The sequence below is a fragment of the Megachile rotundata genome, unplaced genomic scaffold (genome assembly GCF_050947335.1).
Source record: "Megachile rotundata isolate GNS110a unplaced genomic scaffold, iyMegRotu1 scaffold0022, whole genome shotgun sequence".
Classification (NCBI taxonomy): Eukaryota; Metazoa; Arthropoda; class Insecta; order Hymenoptera; family Megachilidae; genus Megachile; species Megachile rotundata.
Window position 1 is genome coordinate 4,278,107 of NW_027473319.1, and position 24,451 is coordinate 4,302,557.

A 24,451-nucleotide genomic window follows, 5' to 3' on the forward strand; every position below is an offset into this window, starting at 1 on the left:
GCGATTGTATGAATGCGATTGTATGATTGTGATTGCATAATTGTGATTGTATGATTGTGATTGTATGATTGTGATTGTGTGATTGTGATTGTCTGATTGTGGTTGTATGATTGTGATTGTATGATTGAGATTGTATGATTGTGATTGTATGATTGCGATTGTATGATTGCGATTGTATGATTGCGATTGTATGATTGCGATTGTATGATTGTGATTGTATGATTGTGATTGTATGATTGTGATTGTATGATTGTGATTGTATGATTGTGAACGTATGATTGTGATTGTATGATTATGATTGTATGATTGTGATTGTATGATTGTGATTGTATGATTGTATTTGGGAGATTGTATTTGGGAGATTGTAATTGTATGTTTGCGATTGTATGATTGTGATTGTATGATTGCGATTGTATGATTGTGATTGTATGATTGTGATGTATGATTGTAATTGTATGATTATGATTGTATGATTGTGATTGTATGATTGTGATTGTATGATTGTGATTGTATGATTGTGATTGTATGATTGTGATTGTATGATTGTGATTGTATGATTGTGAAAGTATGATTGTGATTGTATGATTGTGATTGTATGATTGTGATTGTATGATTGTGATTGTATGATTGTGATTGTATGATTGTGATTGTATGATTGTGATTGTATGATTGTGATTGTATGATTGTGATTGTATGATTGTGATTGTATGAGTGTGATTGCCTGATTGTGGTTGTGCGATTGTGATTGTACGATTGTGCATGTACGATTGTGATTGTATGATTGTGATTGTATGAATATGATTGTATGATTGTGATTGCATGATTGTGATTGTATGATTGTGATTGTATGATTGTGATTGTATGATTGTGAACGTATGATTGTGATTGCATGATTTTGAATGTATGATTGTGATTGTATGATTGTGATTGTATGATTGTGATCGTATGATTGTGATTGTATGATTGTGATTGTATGATTGCGATAGTATGATTGTGATTGTATGATTGTGATTGTATGATTGTGATGTATGATTGTAATTGTATGATTATGATTGTATGATTGTGATTGTATGATTGTGATTGTATGATTGTGATTGTATGATTGTGATTGTATGATTGTGATTGTATGATTGTGAACGTATGATTGTGATTGTATGATTATGATTGTATGATTGTGATTGTATGATTGTGATTGTATGATTGTATTTGGGAGATTGTAATTGTATGATTGCGATTGTATGATTGTGATTGTATGATTGCGATTGTATGATTGCGATTGTATGATTGTGATTGTATGATTGTGATTGTATGATTGTGATTGTATGATTGTGATTGTATGATTGTGATTGTATGGTTGTGGAAGTATGATTGTGATTGTATGATTGTGATTGTATGATTGTGATTGTATGATTGTGATTGTATGATTGTGATTGTATGAGTGTGATTGCCTGATTGTGGTTGTGCGATTGTAATTGTACGATTGTGAATGTACGATTGTGATTGTATGATTGTGATTGTATGAATATGATTGTATGATTGTGATTGCATGATTGTGATTGTATGATTGTGATAATATGATTGTGAAAGTATGATTGTGATTGTATGATTGTGATTGTATGATTGTGATTCTATGATTGTGATTGTATGATTGTGATTGTATGATTGTGATTGTATGATTGTGATTGTATGATTGTGATTATATGATTGTGATTGTATGAGTGTGATTGCCTGATTGTGGTTGTGCGATTGTGATTGTACGATTGTGAATGTACGATTGTGATTGTATGATTGTCATTGTATGAATATGATTGTACGATTGTGATAGTATGATTGTATTTGGGAGATTGTATTTGGGATATTGTAATTGTATGATTGCGACTGTATGATTGTGATTGTATGATTGTGATGTATGATTGTAATTCTATGATTATGATTGTTTGATTGTGATTGTATGATTGAGATTGTATGATTGTGATTGTATGCTTGCGATTGTATGAATGCGATTGTATGATTGTGATTGTATTTTTGTGATTGTATGATTGTGATTGTATGATTGTGATTGTATGATTGCGATTGTATGATTGCGATTGTATGATTGTGATTGTATGATTGTGATTGTATGATTGTGATTGTATGATTGTGATTGTATGATTGTGATTGTATGGTTGTGGAAGTATGATTGTGATTGTATGATTGTGATTGTATGATTGTGATTGTATGATTGTGATTGCATGATTGTGATTGCATGATTGCGATTGTATGATTGCGATTGTATGATTGTGATTGTATGATTGTGATTGTATGATTGTGATTGTATGATTGTGATTGTATGATTGTGATTGTATGGTTGTGGAAGTATGATTGTGATTGTATGATTGTGATTGTATGATTGTGATTGTATGATTGTGATTGCATGATTGTGATTGCATGATTTTGAATGTATGATTGTGATTGTATGATTGTGATTGTATGATTGTGATTGTATGATTGTGATTGTATGATTGTGATTGTATGATTGTGATTGTATGGTTGTGATTGTATGGTTGTGATTGTATGATTGTGATTGTATGATTGTGATTGTATGATTGTGATTGTATGATTGTGATTGTATGATTGTGATTGTATGGTTGTGGAAGTATGATTGTGATTGTATGATTGTGATTGTATGATTGTGATTGTATGATTGTGATTGCATGATTGTGATTGTATGATTGTGATTGCATGATTTTGAATGTATGATTGTGATTGTATGATTGTGAAAGTATGATTGTGATTGTATGATTGTGAAAGTATGATTGTGATTGTATGATTGTGATTGTATGATTGTGATTGTATGATTGTGATTGTATGATTGTGATTGTATGATTGTGATTGTATGATTGTGATTGTATGGTTGTGATTGTATGGTTGTGATTGTATGATTGTGATTGTATGATTGTGATTGTATGATTGTGATTGTATGATTGTGATTGTATGATTGTGATTGTATGGTTGTGGAAGTATGATTGTGATTGTATGATTGTGATTGTATGATTGTGATTGTATGATTGTGATTGTATGATTGTGATTGTATGATTGTGATTGACTGATTGTGGTTGTGCGATTGTGATTGTACGATTGTGATTGTACGATTGTGATTGTAGGATTGTGATTGTATGATTATGATTGTATGATTGTGATTGCATGATTGTGATTGTATGATTGTGATTGTATGAGTGTGATTGTGTGATTGTGGTTGTGCGATTGAGATTGTACGATTGTGATTGAATGATTGTGATTGTATGATTATGATTGTATGATTGTGATTGCATGATTGTGATTGTATGATTGTGATTGCATGATTTTGAATGTATGATTGTGATTGTATGATTGTGATGGTATGATTGTGATTGTATGAATGCGATTGTATGATTGTATTTGGGAGATTGTAGTTGGGAGATTGTATTTGGGAGATTGTATTTGGGAGATTGTAATTATATGATTGCGATTGTATGATTGTGATTGTCTGATTGTGGTTGTCCGATTGTGATTGTACGATTGTGATTGTACGATTGTTATTGAATGATTGTGATTGTATGATTCTGATTGTATGATTGTGATTGCATGATTGTGATTGTATGATTGTGATTGCATGATTTTGAATGTATGATTGTGATTGTATGATTGTGATTGTATGATTGCGATTGTATGAATGCGATTGTATGATTGTGATTGCATAATTGTGATTGTATGATTGTGATTGTATGATTGTGATTGTGTGATTGTGATTGTCTGATTGTGGTTGTATGATTGTGATTGTATGATTGTGATGTATGATTGTAATTGTATGATTATGATTGTATGATTGTGATTGTATGATTGTGATTGTATGATTGTGATTGTATGATTGTGATTGTATGATTGTGATTGTATGATTGTGATTGTATGATTGTGAACGTATGATTGTGATTGTATGATTATGATTGTATGATTGTGATTGTATGATTGTGATTGTATGATTGTATTTGGGAGATTGTAATTGTATGATTGCGATTGTATGATTGTGATTGTATGATTGCGATTGTATGATTGCGATTGTATGATTGTGATTGTATGATTGTGATTGTATGATTGTGATTGTATGATTGTGATTGTATGATTGTGATTGTATGGTTGTGGAAGTATGATTGTGATTGTATGATTGTGATTGTATGATTGTGATTGTATGATTGTGATTGTATGATTGTGATTGTATGAGTGTGATTGCCTGATTGTGGTTGTGCGATTGTAATTGTACGATTGTGAATGTACGATTGTGATTGTATGATTGTGATTGTATGAATATGATTGTATGATTGTGATTGCATGATTGTGATTGTATGATTGTGATAATATGATTGTGAAAGTATGATTGTGATTGTATGATTGTGATTGTATGATTGTGATTCTATGATTGTGATTGTATGATTGTGATTGTATGATTGTGATTGTATGATTGTGATTGTATGATTGTGATTATATGATTGTGATTGTATGAGTGTGATTGCCTGATTGTGGTTGTGCGATTGTGATTGTACGATTGTGAATGTACGATTGTGATTGTATGATTGTCATTGTATGAATATGATTGTACGATTGTGATAGTATGATTGTATTTGGGAGATTGTATTTGGGATATTGTAATTGTATGATTGCGACTGTATGATTGTGATTGTATGATTGTGATGTATGATTGTAATTCTATGATTATGATTGTTTGATTGTGATTGTATGATTGAGATTGTATGATTGTGATTGTATGCTTGCGATTGTATGAATGCGATTGTATGATTGTGATTGTATGATTGTGATTGTATGATTGTGATTGTATGATTGTGATTGTATGGTTGTGGAAGTATGATTGTGATTGTATGATTGTGATTGTATGATTGTGATTGTATGATTGTGATTGCATGATTGTGATTGCATGATTTTGAATGTATGATTGTGATTGTATGATTGTGATTGTATGATTGTGATTGTATGATTGTGATTGTATGATTGTGATTGTATGATTGTGATTGTATGGTTGTGATTGTATGGTTGTGATTGTATGATTGTGATTGTATGATTGTGATTGTATGATTGTGATTGTATGATTGTGATTGTATGATTGTGATTGTATGGTTGTGGAAGTATGATTGTGATTGTATGATTGTGATTGTATGATTGTGATTGTATGATTGTGATTGCATGATTGTGATTGTATGATTGTGATTGCATGATTTTGAATGTATGATTGTGATTGTATGATTGTGAAAGTATGATTGTGATTGTATGATTGTGAAAGTATGATTGTGATTGTATGATTGTGATTGTATGATTGTGATTGTATGATTGTGATTGTATGATTGTGATTGTATGATTGTGATTGTATGATTGTGATTGTATGATTGTGATTGTATGATTGTGATTGACTGATTGTGGTTGTGCGATTGTGATTGTACGATTGTGATTGTACGATTGTGATTGTAGGATTGTGATTGTATGATTATGATTGTATGATTGTGATTGCATGATTGTGATTGTATGATTGTGATTGTATGAGTGTGATTGTGTGATTGTGGTTGTGCGATTGAGATTGTACGATTGTGATTGAATGATTGTGATTGTATGATTATGATTGTATGATTGTGATTGCATGATTGTGATTGTATGATTGTGATTGCATGATTTTGAATGTATGATTGTGATTGTATGATTGTGATGGTATGATTGTGATTGTATGAATGCGATTGTATGATTGTATTTGGGAGATTGTAGTTGGGAGATTGTATTTGGGAGATTGTATTTGGGAGATTGTAATTATATGATTGCGATTGTATGATTGTGATTGTCTGATTGTGGTTGTCCGATTGTGATTGTACGATTGTGATTGTACGATTGTTATTGAATGATTGTGATTGTATGATTCTGATTGTATGATTGTGATTGCATGATTGTGATTGTATGATTGTGATTGCATGATTTTGAATGTATGATTGTGATTGTATGATTGTGATTGTATGATTGCGATTGTATGAATGCGATTGTATGATTGTGATTGCATAATTGTGATTGTATGATTGTGATTGTATGATTGTGATTGTGTGATTGTGATTGTCTGATTGTGGTTGTATGATTGTGATTGTATGATTGTGATGTATGATTGTAATTGTATGATTATGATTGTATGATTGTGATTGTATGATTGTGATTGTATGATTGTGATTGTATGATTGTGATTGTATGATTGTGATTGTATGATTGTGAACGTATGATTGTGATTGTATGATTATGATTGTATGATTGTGATTGTATGATTGTGATTGTATGATTGTATTTGGGAGATTGTAATTGTATGATTGCGATTGTATGATTGTGATTGTATGATTGCGATTGTATGATTGCGATTGTATGATTGTGATTGTATGATTGTGATTGTATGATTGTGATTGTATGATTGTGATTGTATGATTGTGATTGTATGGTTGTGGAAGTATGATTGTGATTGTATGATTGTGATTGTATGATTGTGATTGTATGATTGTGATTGTATGATTGTGATTGTATGAGTGTGATTGCCTGATTGTGGTTGTGCGATTGTAATTGTACGATTGTGAATGTACGATTGTGATTGTATGATTGTGATTGTATGAATATGATTGTATGATTGTGATTGCATGATTGTGATTGTATGATTGTGATAATATGATTGTGAAAGTATGATTGTGATTGTATGATTGTGATTGTATGATTGTGATTCTATGATTGTGATTGTATGATTGTGATTGTATGATTGTGATTGTATGATTGTGATTGTATGATTGTGATTATATGATTGTGATTGTATGAGTGTGATTGCCTGATTGTGGTTGTGCGATTGTGATTGTACGATTGTGAATGTACGATTGTGATTGTATGATTGTCATTGTATGAATATGATTGTACGATTGTGATAGTATGATTGTATTTGGGAGATTGTATTTGGGATATTGTAATTGTATGATTGCGACTGTATGATTGTGATTGTATGATTGTGATGTATGATTGTAATTCTATGATTATGATTGTTTGATTGTGATTGTATGATTGAGATTGTATGATTGTGATTGTATGCTTGCGATTGTATGAATGCGATTGTATGATTGTGATTGTATTTTTGTGATTGTATGATTGTGATTGTATGATTGTGATTGTATGATTGCGATTGTATGATTGCGATTGTATGATTGTGATTGTATGATTGTGATTGTATGATTGTGATTGTATGATTGTGATTGTATGATTGTGATTGTATGGTTGTGGAAGTATGATTGTGATTGTATGATTGTGATTGTATGATTGTGATTGTATGATTGTGATTGCATGATTGTGATTGCATGATTGCGATTGTATGATTGCGATTGTATGATTGTGATTGTATGATTGTGATTGTATGATTGTGATTGTATGATTGTGATTGTATGATTGTGATTGTATGGTTGTGGAAGTATGATTGTGATTGTATGATTGTGATTGTATGATTGTGATTGTATGATTGTGATTGCATGATTGTGATTGCATGATTTTGAATGTATGATTGTGATTGTATGATTGTGATTGTATGATTGTGATTGTATGATTGTGATTGTATGATTGTGATTGTATGATTGTGATTGTATGGTTGTGATTGTATGGTTGTGATTGTATGATTGTGATTGTATGATTGTGATTGTATGATTGTGATTGTATGATTGTGATTGTATGATTGTGATTGTATGGTTGTGGAAGTATGATTGTGATTGTATGATTGTGATTGTATGATTGTGATTGTATGATTGTGATTGCATGATTGTGATTGTATGATTGTGATTGCATGATTTTGAATGTATGATTGTGATTGTATGATTGTGAAAGTATGATTGTGATTGTATGATTGTGAAAGTATGATTGTGATTGTATGATTGTGATTGTATGATTGTGATTGTATGATTGTGATTGTATGATTGTGATTGTATGATTGTGATTGTATGATTGTGATTGTATGATTGTGATTGTATGATTGTGATTGTATGATTGTGATTGACTGATTGTGGTTGTGCGATTGTGATTGTACGATTGTGATTGTACGATTGTGATTGTAGGATTGTGATTGTATGATTATGATTGTATGATTGTGATTGCATGATTGTGATTGTATGATTGTGATTGTATGAGTGTGATTGTGTGATTGTGGTTGTGCGATTGAGATTGTACGATTGTGATTGAATGATTGTGATTGTATGATTATGATTGTATGATTGTGATTGCATGATTGTGATTGTATGATTGTGATTGCATGATTTTGAATGTATGATTGTGATTGTATGATTGTGATTGTATGATTGTGATTGTATGATTGTGATTGTATGATTGTGATTGTATGATTGTGATTGCATGGTTGTGATTGTATGGTTGTGATTGTATGATTGTGATTGTATGATTGTATTTGGGAGATTGTATTTGGGAGATTGTAATTGTATGATTGCGATTGTATGATTGTGATTGTATGATTGTGATTGTATGATTGTATTTGGGAGATTGTAGTTGGGAGATTGTATTTGGGAGCTTGTATTTGGGAGATTGTAATTGTATGATTGCGGTTGTATGATTGTGATTGTATGATTGCGATTGTATGATTGTGATTGTATGATTGTGATGTATGATTGTAATTGTATGATTATGATTGTATGATTGTGATTGTATGATTGTGATGGTATGATTGTGATTGTATGAATGCGATTGTATGATTGTATTTGGGAGATTGTAGTTGGGAGATTGTATTTGGGAGATTGTATTTGGGAGATTGTAATTATATGATTGCGATTGTATGATTGTGATTGTCTGATTGTGGTTGTCCGATTGTGATTGTACGATTGTGATTGTACGATTGTTATTGAATGATTGTGATTGTATGATTCTGATTGTATGATTGTGATTGCATGATTGTGATTGTATGATTGTGATTGCATGATTTTGAATGTATGATTGTGATTGTATGATTGTGATTGTATGATTGCGATTGTATGAATGCGATTGTATGATTGTGATTGCATAATTGTGATTGTATGATTGTGATTGTATGATTGTGATTGTGTGATTGTGATTGTCTGATTGTGGTTGTATGATTGTGATTGTATGATTGAGATTGTATGATTGTGATTGTATGATTGCGATTGTATGATTGCGATTGTATGATTGTGATTGTATGATTGTGATGGTATGATTGTGATTGTTTGATTGTGATTGTACGATTGTGATAGTATGATTGTATTTGGGAGATTGTATTTGGGATATTGTAATTGTATGATTGCGACTGTATGATTGTGATTGTATGATTGTGATGTATGATTGTATTTGGGAGATTGTATTCGGGAGATTGTAATTGTATGTTTGCGATTGTATGATTGTGATTGTATGATTGCGATTGTATGATTGTGATTGTATGATTGTGATGTATGATTGTAATTGTATGATTATGATTGTATGATTGTGATTGTATGATTGTGAAAGTATGATTGTGATTGTATGATTGTGATTGTATGATTGTGATTGTATGATTGTGATTGTATGATTGTGATTGTGTGATTATGATTGTATGATTGTGATTGTATGATTGTGATTGTATGATTGTGATTGTATGATTGTGATTGTATGATTGTGATTGTATGATTGTGAAAGTATGATTGTGATTGTATGATTGTGATTGTATGATTGTGATTGTATGATTGCGATTGTATGAATGCGATTGTATGATTGTGATTGCATAATTGTGATTGTATGATTGTGATTGTATGATTGTGATTGTGTGATTGTGATTGTCTGATTGTGGTTGTATGATTGTGATTGTATGATTGAGATTGTATGATTGTGGTTGTATGATTGTGATTGTATGATTGTGATTGTATGATTGTGATTGTATGATTGTGATTGTATGATTGTGATTGTATGATTGTGAAAGTATGATTGTGATTGTATGATTGTGATTGTATGATTGTGATTGTATGATTGTGATTGTATGATTGTGATTGTGTGATTGTGATTGTCTGATTGTGGTTGTATGATTGTGATTGTATGATTGAGATTGTATGATTGTGATTGTATGATTGCGATTGTATGATTGCGATTGTATGATTGCGATTGTATGATTGCGATTGTATGATTGCGATTGTATGATTGTGATTGTATGATTGTGATTGTATGATTGTGAACGTATGATTGTGATTGTATGATTATGATTGTATGATTGTGATTGTATGATTGTGATTGTATGATTGTATTTGGGAGATTGTATTTGGGAGATTGTAATTGTATGTTTGCGATTGTATGATTGTGATTGTATGATTGCGATTGTATGATTGTGATTGTATGATTGTGATGTATGATTGTAATTGTATGATTATGATTGTATGATTGTGATTGTATGATTGTGATTGTATGATTGTGATTGTATGATTGTGATTGTATGATTGTGATTGTATGATTGCGATTGTATGATTGTGATTGTATGATTGTGATGTATGACTGTAATTGTATGATTATGATTGTATGATTGTGATTGTATGATTGAGATTGTATGATTGTGATTGTATGCTTGCGATTGTATGATTGTGATTGTATGATTGTGATTGTATGATTGTGATTGTATGATTGTGATTGTATGACTGTGATTGTATGATTGTGGTTGTATGATTGTGATTGTATGATTGTGAAAGTATGATTGTGATGGTATGATTGTGATTGTATGATTGTGATTGTATGATTGTGATTGTATGAGTATGATTGTCTGATTGTGGTTGTGCGATTGTGATCGTACGATTGTGATTGTACGATTGTTATTGAATGATTGTGATTTTATGATTCTGATTGTATGATTGTGATTGTATGATTGTGATTGTATGATTGTGATTGTATGATTGTGATTGTATGATTGTGATTGTATGATTGTGATTGTATGATTGTGATTGCATGATTGTGACTGTATGATTGTGATAGTATGATTGTGATTGTATGATTCTGATTGTTTGATTGTGATTGTATGACTGTATTTGGGAGATTGTAGTTGGGAGATTGTATTTGGGAGATTGTATTTGGGAGATTGTAATTGTATGATTGCGGTTGTATGATTGTGATTGTATGATTGCGATTGTATGATTGTGATTGTATGATTGTGATGTATGATTGTAATATTATGATTGTGATTGTATGATTGTGATTGTATGATTGTGATTGTATGATTGCGATTGTATGAATGCGATTGTATGATTGTGATTGCATAATTGTGATTGTATGATTGTGATTGTATGATTGTGATGTATGATTGTAATTGTATGATTATGATTGTATGATTGTGATTGTATGATTGTGATTGTATGATTGTGATTGTATGCTTGTGATGGTATGATTGTGATTGTATGATTGCGATAGTATGATTGTGATTGTATGATTGTGATTGTCTGATTGTGGTTGTATGATTGTAATTGTATGATTGTGATTGTATGATTGTGATTGTATGATTGTATTTGGGAGATTGTATTTGGGATATTGTAATTGTATGATTGTGATTGCGTGATTGTGGTTGTATGATTGTGATTGTATGATTGTGATTGTCTGATTGTGGTTGTATGATTGTGATTGTATGACTGTGATTGTATGATTGTATTTGGGAGATTGTATTTGGGATATTGTAATTGTATGATTGCGATTGTATGATTGTGATTGTATGATTGCGATTGTATGATTGTGATTGTATGATTGTGATGTATGATTGTAATTGTATGATTATGATTGTATGATTGTGATTGTATGATTGTGATTGTATGACTGCGATTGTATGATTGTAATTGTATGATTATGATTGTATGATTGTGATTGTATGATTGTGATCGTATGATTGTGGTTGTATGATTGCGATAGTATGATTGTGATTGTATGATTGTGATTGTATGATTGCGATTGTATGATTGTGATTGTATGATTGTGATTGTATGCTTGTGATGGTATGATTGTGATTGTATGATTGCGATAGTATGATCGTGATGGTATGATTGTGATTGTATGATTGTAATTGCATGATTATGATTGTATGATTGTGATTGTATGATTGCGATTGTATGATTGTGATTGTATGATTATGATTGTATTTTTGTGATTGTATGATTGTGATTGTATGATTGCGATTGTATGATTGTGATTGTATGATTATGATTGTACTTTTGTGATTGTATGATTGTGATTGTATGATTGTGATTGTATGATTGTGATTGTATGACTGTGATTGTATGATTGTGATTGTATGATTGCGATTGTATGATTGTGATTGTATGATTGTGATTGTATGATTGTGATAGTATGATTGTGATTGTATGATTGTGATTGTATGACTGTGATTGTATGATTGTGATTGTATGATTATGATTGTATGATTGTAATTGCATGATTATGATTGTATGATTGTGATTGTATGATTGCGATTGTATGATTGTGATTGTATGATTATGATTGTATTTTTGTGATTGTATGATTGTGATTGTATGATTGTGATTGTATGACTGTGATTGTATGATTGTGATTGTATGATTGCGATTGTATGAATGCGATTGTATGATTGTGATTGTATGATTGTGATTGTATGATTGTGATTGTATGAATGTATTTGGGAGATTGTATTTGGGAGATTGTATTTGGGAGATTGTAATTGTATGATTGCGATTGTATGATTGTGATTGTATGATTGTGATTGTATGATTGTGACAGTATGATTGTGATTGTATGATTGTGATTGTATGACTGTGATTGTATGATTGTGATTGTATGATTGTGATTGTATGATTGTGAAAGTATGATTGTGATTGTATGATTGTGATTGTATGATTGTGATTGCTTGATTATGATTGTATGATTGTGATTGTATGATTGTGATTGTATGATTGTGATTGTATGATTGTATTTGGGAGATTGTATTTGGGAGATTGTATTTGGGAGATTGTATTTGGGAGATTGTATTTGGGAGATTGTAATTGTATGATTGTGATTGTATGATTGTGACTGTATGATCGTGATTGTATGATTGTGATTGTGTGATTGTGATTGTATGATTGTATTTGGGAGATTGTAATTGTATGATTGCGATTGTATGATTGTGATTGTATGATTGCGATTGTATGATTGTGATTATATGATTGTGATGTATGATTGTAATTGTATGATTATGATTGTATGATTGTGATTGTATGATTGTGATTGTATGATTGTATTTGGGAGATTGTATTTGGGATATTGTAATTGTATGATTGCGATTGTATGATTGTGATTGTCTGATTGTGATTGTATGATTGTGATTGTATGATTGTGATAGTATGATTGTGATTATATGATTGTTATTGTATGATTGTTATTGTATGACAGTGATTGTATGATTGTGATTGTATGATTGTGATAGTATGATTGTGAAAGTATGATTGTGATTGTATGATTGTGATTGTATGATTGTGATTGTATGATTGTGATTGTATGATAGCGATTGTATGATTGTGATTGTATGATTGTGATTGTATGATTGTGATTGTATGATTGTGATTGTATGATTGTATTTGGGAGATTGTATTTGGGAGATTGTATTTGGGAGATTGTAATTGTATGATTGCGATTGTATGATTGTGATTGTATGATTGTGACAGTATGATTGCGATTGTATGATTGTGATTGTATGATTGTGATTGTATGATTGTGATGGTATGATTGTGATTGTATGATTACGATAGTATGATTGTGATTGTATGATTGTGATTGTATGATTGTAATTGCATGATTATGATTGTATGATTGTGATTGTATGATTGCGATTGTATGATTGTGATTGTATGATTATGATTGTATTTTTGTGATTGTATGATTGTAATTGCATGATTATGATTGTATGATTGTGATTGTATGATTGTGATTGTATGATTGTGATTATATGATTGTGATTGTATGATTGTGATTGTATGACTGTGATTGTATGATTGTGATTGTATGATTGCGATTGTATGATTGTGATTGTATGATTGTGATTGTATGATTGTGATTGTATGATTGTATTTGGGAGATTGTATTTGGGAGATTGTATTTGGGAGATTGTATTTGGGAGATTGTAATTGTATGATTGCGATTGTATGATTGTGATTGTATGATTGCGATTGTATGATTGTGATTGTATGATTGTGATGTCTGATTGTAATTGTATGATTATGATTGTATGATTGTGATTGTATGATTGTGATTGTATGATTGTATTTGGGAGATTGTATTTGGGATATTGTAATTGTATGATTGCGATTGTATGATTGTGATTGTATGATTGTGATGTATGATTGTAATTGTATGATTATGATTGTATGATTGTGATTGTATGATTATGATTGTATTTTTGTGATTGTATGATTGTGATTGTATGATTGTGATTGTATGATTGTGATTGTATGATTGTGATTGTATGACTGTGATTGTATGATTGTGATTGTATGATTGCGATTGTATGAATGCGATTGTATGATTCCGATTGTATGATTGTGATTGCATGATTGTGATTGTATGATTGCGATTGTATGATTGTGATTGTATGATTGTGATGTATGATTGTAGTTGTATGATTATGATTGTATGATTGTGATTGTATGATTGAGATTGTATGATTGTGATTGTATGATTGCGATTGTATGATTGTGATTGTATGATTGTGATTGTATGATTTTGATTGTATGATTGTGATTGTATGATTGTGATTGTATGATTGTGAAAGTATGATTGTGATTGTATGATTGTGATTGTATGATTGTGATTGTATGATTGTGATTGTATGAGTGTGATTGTCTGATTGTGATTGTGCGATTGTGATTGTATGATTGTGATGTATGATTGTAATTGTATGATTATGATTGTATGATTGTGATTGCATGATTGTGATTGTATGATTGTGATTGTATGATTGTGATGTATGATTGTAATTGTATGATTATGATTGTATGATTGTGATTGTATGATTGTGATTGTATGATTGTGATTGTATGATTGTGATTGTATGATTGTGATTGTATGATTGTGATTGTATGATTGTGATTGTATGATTGTGATTGTATGATTGTGATTGTATGATTGTGATTGTATGATTGTGATTGTACGATTGTGATTGTACGATTGTTATTGAATGATTGTGATTGTATGATTCTGATTGTATGATTGTGATTGCATGAATGTGATTGTATGATTGCGATTGTATGATTGTGATTGTATGATTGTGATGTATGGTTGTAATTGTATGATTATGATTGTATGATTGTGATTGTATGATTGAGATTGTATGATTGTGATTGTATGATTGCGATTGTATGATTGTGATTGTATGATTGTGATTGTATGATTGGGATTGTATGATTGTGATTGTATGATTGTGATTGTATGCTTGCGATTGTATGATTGTGATTGTATGATTGTGATTCTTTGATTGTGATTGTATGATTGTGATGTATGATTGTAATTGTATGATTATGATTGTATGATTGTGATTGTATGATTGTGATTGTACGACTGTGATTGTATGATTGTAATTGTATGATTATGATTGCATGATTGTGATTGTATGATTGTGATGGTATGATTGTGATTGTATGATTGCGATAGTATGATTGTGATTGTATGATTGTGATTGTATGATTGCGATTGTATGATTGTGATTGTATGATTGTGATTGTATGATTGTGATGGTATGATTGTGATTGTATGATTGCGATAGTATGATTGTGATTGTATGATTGTGATTGTATGATTGTAATTGCATGATTATGATTGTATGATTGTGATTGTATGATTGTGATTGTATGATTGTGATTGTATGACTGTCATTGTATGATTGTGATTGTATGATTGCGATTGTATGATTCTGATTGTATGATTGTGATTGTATGATTGTGATTGTATGATTGTATTTGGGAGATTGTATTTGGGAGATTGTATTTGGGAGATTGTAATTGTATGATTGCGATTGTATGATTGTGATTGTATGATTGCGATTGTATGATTGTGATTGTATGATTGTGATGTCTGATTGTAATTGTATGATTATGATTGTATGATTGTGATTGTATGATTGTGATTGTATGATTGTGATTGTATGATTGTATTTGGGAGATTGTATTTGGGATATTGTAATTGTATGATTGCGATTGTATGATTGTGATTGTATGATTGCGATTATATGATTGTGATTGTATGATTGTGATTGTATGATTGTGATTGTATGATTGTGATTGTATGATTGTGATTGTACGATTGTAATTGTATGATTGTGATTGTATGATTGTGATAGTATGATTGTGATTGCATGATTGTGATTGTATGACTGTGATTGTATGATTGTGATTGTATGATTGTGATTGTATGATTGTGAAAGTATGATTGTGATTGTATGACTGTGATTGTATGATTGTGATTGTATGATTGTGATTGTATGATTGTGATTGTATGATTGTGATTGACTGATTGTGGTTGTGCGATTGTGATTGTACGATTGTGATTGTACGATTGTGATTGTAGGATTGTGATTGTATGATTATGATTGTATGATTGTGATTGCATGATTGTGATTGTATGATTGTGATTGCATGATTTTGAATGTATGATTGTGATTGCATGATTGTGATTGCATAATTGTGATTGTATGATTGTGATTGTATGATTGTGATTGTCTGATTGTGGTTGTATGATTGTGATTGTATGATTGTGATTGTATGATTGTGATTGTATGATTGTGATTGTATGATTGTGATTGTATGATTGTGATTGTATGATTGTGATTGTATGATTGTGATTGTATGATTGTGATTGTACGATTGTGATTGTACGATTGTTATTGAATGATTGTGATTGTATGATTCTGATTGTATGATTGTGATTGCATGAATGTGATTGTATGATTGCGATTGTATGATTGTGATTGTATGATTGTGATGTATGGTTGTAATTGTATGATTATGATTGTATGATTGTGATTGTATGATTGAGATTGTATGATTGTGATTGTATGATTGCGATTGTATGATTGTGATTGTATGATTGTGATTGTATGATTGGGATTGTATGATTGTGATTGTATGATTGTGATTGTATGCTTGCGATTGTATGATTGTGATTGTATGATTGTGATTCTTTGATTGTGATTGTATGATTGTGATGTATGATTGTAATTGTATGATTATGATTGTATGATTGTGATTGTATGATTGTGATTGTACGACTGTGATTGTATGATTGTAATTGTATGATTATGATTGCATGATTGTGATTGTATGATTGTGATGGTATGATTGTGATTGTATGATTGCGATAGTATGATTGTGATTGTATGATTGTGATTGTATGATTGCGATTGTATGATTGTGATTGTATGATTGTGATTGTATGATTGTGATGGTATGATTGTGATTGTATGATTGCGATAGTATGATTGTGATTGTATGATTGTGATTGTATGATTGTAATTGCATGATTATGATTGTATGATTGTGATTGTATGATTGTGATTGTATGATTGTGATTGTATGACTGTCATTGTATGATTGTGATTGTATGATTGCGATTGTATGATTCTGATTGTATGATTGTGATTGTATGATTGTGATTGTATGATTGTATTTGGGAGATTGTATTTGGGAGATTGTATTTGGGAGATTGTAATTGTATGATTGCGATTGTATGATTGTGATTGTATGATTGCGATTGTATGATTGTGATTGTATGATTGTGATGTCTGATTGTAATTGTATGATTATGATTGTATGATTGTGATTGTATGATTGTGATTGTATGATTGTGATTGTATGATTGTATTTGGGAGATTGTATTTGGGATATTGTAATTGTATGATTGCGATTGTATGATTGTGATTGTATGATTGCGATTATATGATTGTGATTGTATGATTGTGATTGTATGATTGTGATTGTATGATTGTGATTGTATGATTGTGATTGTACGATTGTAATTGTATGATTGTGATTGTATGATTGTGATAGTATGATTGTGATTGCATGATTGTGATTGTATGACTGTGATTGTATGATTGTGATTGTATGATTGTGATTGTATGATTGTGAAAGTATGATTGTGATTGTATGACTGTGATTGTATGATTGTGATTGTATGATTGTGATTGTATGATTGTGATTGTATGATTGTGATTGACTGATTGTGGTTGTGCGATTGTGATTGTACGATTGTGATTGTACGATTGTGATTGTAGGATTGTGATTGTATGATTATGATTGTATGATTGTGATTGCATGATTGTGATTGTATGATTGTGATTGCATGATTTTGAATGTATGATTGTGATTGCATGATTGTGATTGCATAATTGTGATTGTATGATTGTGATTGTATGATTGTGATTGTCTGATTGTGGTTGTATGATTGTGATTGTATGATTGTGATTGTATGATTGTGATTGTATGATTGTGATTGTATGATTGTGATTGTATGATTGTATTTGGGGGATTGTATTTGGGATATTGTAATTGTATGATTGCGATTGTATGATTGTGATTGTATGATTGTGATGTATGATTGTAATTGTATGATTATGATTGTATGATTGTGATTGTATGATTATGATTGTATGATTGCAATTGCATGATTATGATTGTATGATTGTGATTGTATGGTTGCGATTGTATGATTGTGATTGTATGATTATGATTGTATTTTTGTGATTGTATGATTGTGATTGTATGATTGTGATTGTATGACTGTGATTGTATGATTGTGATTGTATGATTGCGATTGTATGAATGCGATTGTATGATTGTGATTGTATGATTGTGATTGTATGATTGTGATTGTATGAGTGTGATCGTCTGATTGTGGTTGTGCGATTGTGATTGTACGATTGCGATTGTACGATTGTTATTGAATGATTGTGATTGTATGATTCTGATTGTATGATTGTGATTGCATGATTGCGATTGTATGATTGCGATTGTATGATTGTGATTGTATGATTATGATTGTATGATTGTGATGTATGATTGTAATTGTATGATTATGATTGTATGATTGTGATTGTATGATTGAGATTGTATGATTGTGATTGTATGATTGTGATTGTAAGATTGCGATTGTATGATTGTGATTGTATGATTATGATTGTATTTTTGTGATTGTATGATTGTGATTGTATGATTGCGATTGTATGATTGTGATTGTATGATTATGATTGTATTTTTGTGATTGTATGATTGTGATTGTATGATTGTGATTGTATGATTGTGATTGTATGACTGTGATTGTATGATTGTGATTGTATGATTGCGATTGTATGATTGTGATAGTATGATTGTGATTGTATGGTTGTGATTGTATGATTGTAATTGCATGATTATGATTGTATGATTGTGATTGTATGATTGTGATTGTATGATTGTGATTGTATGATTGTGATTGTATGATTGTGAAAGTATGATTGCGATTGTATGATTGTGATTGTATGATTGCGATTGTATGATTGTGATTGTATGATTGTGATTGTATGACTGTGATTGTATGATTGTGATTGTATGATTGCGATTGTATGATTGCGATTGTATGATTGTGATTGTATGATTGTGACTGTATGATTGCGATTGTATGATTGTGATTGTATGATTATGATTGTATTTTTGTGATTGTATGATTGTGATTGTATGATTGCGATTGTATGATTGTGATTGTATGATTGTGATTGTATGATTGTAATTGCATGATTATGATTGTATGATTGTGATTGTATGATTGTGATTGTATGATTGTGATTGTATGATTGTGATTGTATGATTGTGAAAGTATGATTGCGATTGTATGATTGTGATTGTATGATTGCGATTGTATGATTGTGATTGTATGATTGTGATTGTATGACTGTGATTGTATGATTGTGATTGTATGATTGCGATTGTATGATTGCGATTGTATGATTGTGATTGTATGATTGTGATTGTATGATTGTGATTGTATGAGTGTGATCGTCTGATTGTGGTTGTGCGATTGTGATTGTACGATTGTGATTGTACGATTGTTATTGAATGATTGTGATTGTATGATTCTGATTGTATGATTGTGATTGCATGATTGCGATTGTATGATTGCGATTGTATGATTGTGATTGTATGATTGTGATGTATGATTGTAATTGTATGATTATGATTGTATGATTGTGATTGTATGATTGTGATTGTATGATTGTGATTGTATGATTGTGATTGTATGATTGTGATTGTATGATTGTGATTGACTGATTGTGGTTGTGCGATTGTGATTGTACGATTGTGATTGTACGATTGTGATTGTAGGATTGTGATTGTATGATTATGATTGTATGATTGTGATTGCATGATTGTGATTGTATGATTGTGATTGCATGATTTTGAATGTATGACTGTGATTGTATGATTGTGATAGTATGATTGTGATTGTATGGTTGTGATTGTATGATTGTGATTGTATGATTGTGATTGTATGATTGTGATTGTATGATTGTGATTCTTTGATTGTGATTGTATGATTGTGATTGTATGATTGTGATTGTATGATTGTGATTGTATGATTGTGATTGTATGATTGTGATTGTATGATTGCGATTGTATGATTGTGATTGTATGATTGTGATTGTATGATTGTGATTGTATGATTGTGATTGTATGATTGCGATTGTATTTTTGTGATTGTATGATTGTGATTGTATGATTGTGATTGTATGATTGTGATTGTATGATTGTGATTGTATGATTGTGATTGTATGACTGTGATTGTATGATTGTGATTGTATGATTGCGATTGTATGATTGCGATTGTATGATTGTGATTGTATGATTGTGATAGTATGATTGTGATTGTATGATTGTGATTGTATGACTGTGATTGTATGATTGTGATAGTATGATTGTGATTGTATGATTGTGATTGTATGATTGTGATTGTATGATTGTGATTGTATGATTGTGATTGTATGATTGTGATTGTATGATTGTGATTGACTGATTGTGGTTGTGCGATTGTGATTGTACGATTGTGATTGTACGATTGTGATTGTAGGATTGTGATTGTATGATTATGATTGTATGATTGTGATTGCACGATTGTGATTGTATGATTGTGATTGCATGATTTTGAATGTATGATTGTGATTGTATGACTGTGATTGTATGATTGAGATAGTATGATTGTGATTGTATGGTTGTGATTGTATGATTGTGATTGTATGATTGTGATTGTATGATTGTGATTGTATGATTGTGATTCTTTGATTGTGATTGTATGATTGTGATTGTATGATTGTGATTGTATGATTGTGATTGTATGATTGTGATTGTATGATTGTGATTGTATGATTGTGATTGTATGATTGTGATTGTATGATTGTGATTGTATGATTGTGATTGTATGATTGTGATTGTATGATTGTGATAGTATGATTGTGATTGTATGATTGTGATTGTATGACTGTGATTGTATGATTGTGATTGTATGATTGTGATTGTATGATTGTGAAAGTATGATTGTGATTGTATGATTGTGATTGTATGATTGTGATTGTATGATTGTGATTGTATGATTGTGATTGTATGATTGTGAGTGTATGATTGTGATTGTATGATTGTGATTGACTGATTGTGGTTGTGCGATTGTGATTGTACGATTGTGATTGTACGATTGTGATTGTAGGATTGTGATTGTATGATTATGATTGTATGATTGTGATTGCATGATTGTGATTGTATGATTGTGATTGCATGATTTTGAATGTATGATTGTGATTGTATGATTGTGATTGTATGATTGTGATAGTATGATTGTGATTGTATGGTTGTGATTGTGTGATTGTGATTGTATGATTGTGATTGTATGATTGTATTTGGGAGATTGTATTTGGGAGATTGTATTTGGGAGATTGTAATTGTATGATTGCGATTGTATGATTGTGATTGTATGATTGTATTTGGGAGATTGTAGTTGGGAGATTGTATTTGGGAAATTGTATTTGGGAGATTGTAATTGTATGATTGCGGTTGTATGATTGTGATTGTATGATTGTGATTGTATGCTTGTGATGGTATGATTGCGATTGTATGGTTGCGATAGTATGATTGTGATTGTATGATTGTGATTGTATGATTGTAATTGCATGATTATGATTGTATGATTGTGATTGTATGATTGCGATTGTATGATTGTGATTGTATGATTATGATTGTATTTTTGTGATTGTATGATTGTGATTGTATGATTGCGATTGTATGATTGTGATTGTATGATTATGATTGTATTTTTGTGATTGTATGATTGTGATTGTATGATTGTGATTGTATGATTGTGATTGTATGACTGTGATTGTATGATTGTGATTGTATGATTGCGATTGTATGATTGTGATTGTATGATTGTGATTGTATGATTGTGATAGTATGATTGTGATTGTATGATTGTGATTGTATGACTGTGATTGTATGATTGTGATTGTATGATTGTGATTGTATGATTGTGAAAGTATGATTGTGATTGTATGATTGTGATTGTATGATTGTGATTGTATGATTGTGATAGTATGATTGTGATTGTATGATTGTGATTGACTGATTGTGGTTGTGCGATTGTGATTGTACGATTGTGATTGTACGATTGTGATTGTAGGATTGTGATTGTATGATTATGATTGTATGATTGTGATTGCATGATTGTGATTGTATGATTGTGATTGCATGATTTTGAATGTATGATTGTGATTGTATGACTGTGATTGTATGATTGTGATAGTATGATTGTGATTGTATGGTTGTGATTGTATGATTGTGATTGTATGATTGTGATTGTATGATTGTGATTGTATGATTGTGATTCTTTGATTGTGATTTTATGATTGTGATTGTATGATTGTGATTGTATGATTGTGATTGTATGATTGTGATTGTATGATTGTGATTGTATGATTGTGATTGTATGATTGTGATTGTATGATTGTGATTGTATGATTGTGATAGTATGATTGTGATTGTATGATTGTGATTGTATGACTGTGATTGTATGATTGTGATTGTATGATTGTGATTGTATGATTGTGATTGTATGATTGTGATTGTATGATTGTGATTGTATGATTGTGATGTATGATTGTAATTGTATGATTATGATTGTATGATTGTGATTGTATGATTGTGATGGTATGATTGTGATTGTATGATTGCGATTGTATGATTGTATTTGGGCGATTGTAGTTGGGAGATTGTATTTGGGAGATTGTATTTGGGAGATTGTAATTGTATGATTGTGATTGTATGACTGTGATTGTATGATTGCGATTGTATGAATGCGATTGTATGATTGTGATTGCATAATTGTGATTGTGTGATTGTGATTGTATGATTGTGATTGTCTGATTGTGGTTGTATGATTGTGATTGTATGATTGTGATTGTATGATTGTATTTGCGAGATTGTATTTGGTATATTGTAATTGTATGATTGCGATTGTATGATTGCAATTGTATGATTATGATTGTATGATTGTGATTGTATGATTGTGATGGTATGATTGTGATTGCATGATTGCGATAGTATGATTGTGATTGTATGATTGTGATTGTATGATTGCGATTGTATGATTGTGATTGTATGATTGTGATGGTATGATTGTGATTGTTTGATTGTGATTGTACGATTGTGATAGTATGATTGTATTTGGGAGATTGTATTTGGGACATTGTAATTGTATGATTGCGACTGTATGATTGTGATTGTATGATTGTGATGTATGATTGTAATTGTATGATTATGATTGTTTGATTGTGATTGTATGATTGAGATTGTATGATTGTGATTGTATGCTTGCGATTGTATGAATGCGATTGTATGATTGTGATTGTATGATTGTGATTGTATGATTGTAATTGCATGATTATGATTGTATGATTGTGATTGTATGATTGCGATTGTATGATTGTGATTGTATGATTATGATTGTATTTTTGTGATTGTATGATTGTGATTGTATGATTGCGATTGTATGATTGTGATTGTATGACTGTGATTGTATGAATGCGATTGTATGATTGTGATTGTATGATTCTGATTGTTTGATTGTGATTGTATGACTGTATTTGGGAGATTGTAGTTGGGAGATTGTATTTGGGAGATTGTATTTGGGAGATTGTAATTGTATGATTGCGGTTGTATGATTGTGATTGTATGATTGCGATTGTATGATTGTGATTGTATGATTGTGATGTATGATTGTAATATTATGATTGTGATTGTATGATTGTGATTGTATGATTGTGATTGTATGATTGCGATTGTATGAATGCGATTGTATGATTGTGATTGCATAATTGTGATTGTATGATTGTGATTGTATGATTGTGATGTATGAT